Source organism: Triticum aestivum, chromosome 5A (assembly GCF_018294505.1).
Source record: "Triticum aestivum cultivar Chinese Spring chromosome 5A, IWGSC CS RefSeq v2.1, whole genome shotgun sequence".
Lineage (NCBI taxonomy): Eukaryota > Viridiplantae > Streptophyta > Magnoliopsida > Poales > Poaceae > Triticum > Triticum aestivum.
Window position 1 is genome coordinate 482,988,483 of NC_057806.1, and position 4,699 is coordinate 482,993,181.

The window sequence follows — 4,699 nt, forward strand, 5'->3', positions numbered from 1 at the left end:
CAATAATTAAGGCACATCTAAATGTGTCCTAAACAAATCCAAAAAGATTTTATATGTCTTCCTTCGAAACGCCCTGGCTGACTTCCCGGGCAACTTCTTTACTAGCGCTTCCTTTGAAACGATTAACCATGGAGGATGGACAGGAAATTAAACTAGGACACTAATCCTAATGTGACTTAACTTTTTTCTTTTCTTTTGAAAGCCTAATGTGACTTAACTTCTTCTTCTTGGTTTAATAAGCACATGCTTCACATCTTGGGTGTTTTCTCATCTCCTTTTTGCTCGGCCGGAGCTCATCTTTAAGCTTTCTTGACCTTCCTATGAGCATTAATTCTATCCAGTTTTGCTGCCATTCCATCATGTTGAACACGGTTGTCATTGCATTTATATCTGGCGGCTAGGATCTCTTGTATTTACTTCCTAGCTTAGCGACATCTCCCGGTCCTTTCCCTGTATAACGGATACGGTTGAGATCTCGCAGCCTCTGTACCTATATATGTGCCTAGTGCATGATTAATGAGAATTATCGATGCATGCAATCTTTCTCTTCTTAACTTACATGGTATCAGATAGCAAGTCGACCTCCTACCTTCCGCTGCTGCCGCCGCCGCCCCACCTCTTGCCGCTGCCCCTCTTCTCCGCAGCCGCACCACTCTCCCCATCTCCCATCTCCCTAACCCTAACCCTCCAGCCGCCGCCGCCGCATCGGGCCACCGTCGCCGCATCCAGCCGCCGCCGTCGCACCGGGCAGCCGCCGCCGCCCATCCTCACTGCGCCGCCATCACTCCCTGGTCGCCGCCGCGCCTCCTCCCGCAGCCACCGTCGTCGTTGCTGCGATGTCTTCTGCCTCGTCGTCTCTCTTCGACCACATGTACGCGGGCGCGCCCGCTCCCTTCACCCACATGCAGCCGACCCCGTCAATGGCCGACGGCCATGCTCCACCCGCCCTGGTTCAGCCCTTCAGCGGCTTCATCACGCCGCCGGTTTTCCCGGCGGGCCACCCGGCCTACTTCGCCGTGCCACAGCAGCCGGCCGGTGCCGGCTCCGCGGCTCTGCCCGGCCCGACAATGGCCGGCGATCACGCTCCGCCCGCCCCAGTTCAGCCCTACGGCGGCTTCGCCCCGCTGTCGGTCTCCCCGCCATGGTAGCAATTTTGTACTTGTTTGGCAATCCAATGAAGACAAAGAAGACCATGAGAAGGGACGGAGATGGATGAAAAAAATTAGGAAAAGAAAAATTTCAATGTATGAAACATTACAAGAACTCTAAACATGCATAATAATAGAAAATACTCTAGAAACTATGTAATTTGGTAAAATTATGGAAAACCATGGAATTTAGTAAAATATATTTTTATTTCAAAATTCTCATATTTTTGAACAAATTTTCTGGAACACTCCATTTTCTAAGAAGTCTACATATGTTTTATTTTTTCTTGTACTTATGGTATTATAATCATTATGATGTTTCTTTCTAATATTAATTTAATACCTTTTTATTAAAAACAAGTTTCCAGAAAAGCATACATATAAGTTTTTAAACATTTTAATCTATTTTGTGTGATTTGTCTTCAAATTAGTTGACTTTCAATGATTAATTTTCCAGGATTTCTAGAATTTTGGCTATCTGGTTTGCCATGTGTATAGAACCACGACTTGTGCTGGTCTCGTGCGTGATGGCAGTGTGCTGCTGAAGTTGATCCTATGGGAATCTTGGTGATGGTCCGATCATCAGTGGACAAGGTGGCAAGAAGCTCAAGCTATAGACAACCTTAGCTTATCTTGTAGTTCTAGACCTTGTCGTTTTTGGATCATCTTGGCTTAGCTTGTAGCTCCAGGCCGTATTGTTTTTGTTCTTGGATGTATTATTAGTTCTATCCTATTTCACTGCCATTCTGTGAAACATAATTCTATTCGAAAACATATATATTTGGTTTTCAATTATTGTCAAGGTCCAAGTTTGGTTGGTTTAGTCTCAGAAGTCTAGATTTATCCCATTCCTGCACTAAAACCGCTTGTTTGGCGGTCCAAGCAACACAAAGAGAAACAATGAGAAGGGAAGGGGAGAGGTGAAAATGATAATCAGAATGAACATTTCAATATACCGAAGTAATAAGAAGTCTACAAAGTGCATAATAATTTAGAAATACCCTAGAAACCACACAAAACTCAGTAAAATTCTGGATAACATGGAATTTAGTAAAATTACTAAAAGTTTTTCCTGTTTCTCATTTACAAATTCCAATATTTTGAACAAATTTTCAGGAACATTTACATTTTAAGAATTCTATACATTTTTATATTTTTTCTATTTACTTATTGTCTTGTTGATCGCTATGATGTTTCTTTCAAATCTTTATTTAACATGATTTTTAACTAAAAGAACACATATATACTTTTCAAACATTCCAAGTGTTTGATTTATATTCTGTTTTGTCTTCAAATTAGATGAGTTTTGAATAAAGGAAAAACTTCAAATTGTGTGACTTTATTTATTTATTTTAGTACTCTCTTTGATCCATATTAATTTTCGCAGCTCTGCTACAACTTTAGTACAAAGTTGTGACAAAGTAGCGACAATTTTCATTTACTAGCTGGGTTGCCAACTTGCCATGTGTAAAAAAACACGGCGTGTGCAGGTCTCGTGCCTGATGGCGGTGTACCTGTGAAGTTGGTCCTACGGGAATCTTGGTGATGGCCCTTTGCTTATCAGTGCAGGTCTCGTGCCTACGGCGTGTGCAGGTCTCGTGCCTGATGGCGGTGAGCTGCAGACAACCTTCTCTAGATCATCCATGCAGGTTTTTCTTTTTTGGGGTGTCATTTTTCTCCCTTTTTCGAAGTGTTTTATTTCGTAAGCTGATATTCGTGTGACTTCTTTTTTTACTGGTGGCATTCATCCGATCGATCCAAAGTGGTGGTGTTTGCACCTGCTGAATAAAGAAAGGCCCCCTTATCCCTCCATTCGTTTTTTTCTTTTCTTTTTCTAACAAAATCATGCACACCATAGGGCGAGGTGAGGTGGCACGCGTACGTCCATGCACATCCTGCACGAGGACGACTTCCCGGCCCGGTTCGTCTGCATGGACTCACCCAGAGCTTAGCTTGCCCCGACCGATCTGGTGTCAGTGCATCCCAACGCATGGATACGTTTCTAGGGATCATTCCCTTGCTTTCCTCCAGCATTTTGGCTTGGTACTCACTTCCTCTCCAACCTCCATTACACTTTGCAGCAAGACACGCATATATAAGTAGTGTGGGATTATACTCGTGAAAAGGATACTGCCATTTTGCTTTCAGTGTTCCTTTTGTCTAGAAACCGATAAGCTAGCTTATTGGATCCCTCCGGAAGATTGAGAATTGTTTTTTAAGAACTTATTGGATTCCTACTAGTTCCTCCATTACGCTTTGGAGTACCAAAAATGGGATCCATATGATAGCTACTCGTAGTACTATGCATGATGTTTTTGTAAAATCGCTAGGCTTAAGCGTATACAGCGTATTCAGCTTGCAGGGACGCGTACATGTATATAAGGGCACAAGGCCAAGGAGATTTACAGAGTTGGTTAGGCTTAGGATTGACTTCCAAGTAATCTATCTATCTAACTACCATGGAATCATATCTCTAGCCTAACCGGTTGTTACAACAGATATACATGCACGCACACAATTACAATGTTTAACAGTTTTCTTTTCCAACTAATCAAGATAACGTTGCCCTCATTGACCTCTCTTGCTGTGGTACCAGTACTAGCTAGATACAATAACATTTTTAGGCCACATGGCTAGAAAGGAAAATGAGTCGTGCATGTTTGAGTAATTGAGTTATTGAGCATCTACAAGCTTTGGCGCGAACCGAAAACTGCAAGCCAGCGAGCCGCAATAATTCGCCAACCAACGCAGACATGCACAAACCGGGACAGGCGCCGAACAGACGGAAGTTCATATCACGGTTGACGGGATCGGTCTGGCCTTTAGCTAGTGACCAGTGAGGCAGCTGATCGACGCCGACGTTCATGCGGTCGCCACCCTAGCTTGCTTGCTTGCGTCTGCGACGTCGACGGCTCTGCGTATGGTTAACCTACCAGGATGAAACCTAGCTGAGGCCTACAGTACGCCTTACGGCACGACCTTACTGTCTGCAACTCAAGTCCAGATAACTATTTTTTGGTTGTCCTCTGTCGTCAGAGAACATGCAGTTTTATATAAAAAAGGAAGAACATATTGGAGTATATATTCCTCTTATCCAAAACACGTACGATTGCATATATTGAGACAGTGCAGTAGCTCAGTACACGTGAAAACAAGATATAGAGGGGAAAAAAAGTAGACCAAGTCCAGATAACTATTTTTTGGTTGTCCTCTGTCGTCAGAGAACATGCAGTTTTATATAAAAAAGGAAGAACATATTGGAGTACATATTCCTCTTATCCAAAACACGTACGATTGCATATATTGAGACAGTGCAGTAGCTCAGTACATGTGAAAACAAGATATAGAGGGGAAAAAAAGCAGACCAGGTTCAGACGTGCTCGATTCACCTGATGGTTCAGGAGCATATATGGCGACCCAAGTTGCCATTGAGCGTTTCATCACTACGATGGTCATTTTTAGGTGGGGTGAGAGAGGCTCGAACTCTCGACCTCAGGATCACTCGCTGTTAGCTATGAGACCTACGCGCTAGCCAACTGCGCCACCACCCC

General features: G+C 43.5%; 1 non-coding gene across 1 annotated transcript; it reads right to left on the reverse strand.

The window, feature by feature from the left end:
- Window positions 1-4,611: 4,611 nt before the first annotated feature.
- On the reverse strand, window positions 4,612-4,699 carry TRNAM-CAU (transfer RNA methionine (anticodon CAU)). Its single transcript is given in 2 exon segments — window positions 4,612-4,647; window positions 4,662-4,699. It is a non-coding gene; the product is annotated as a tRNA-Met (tRNA).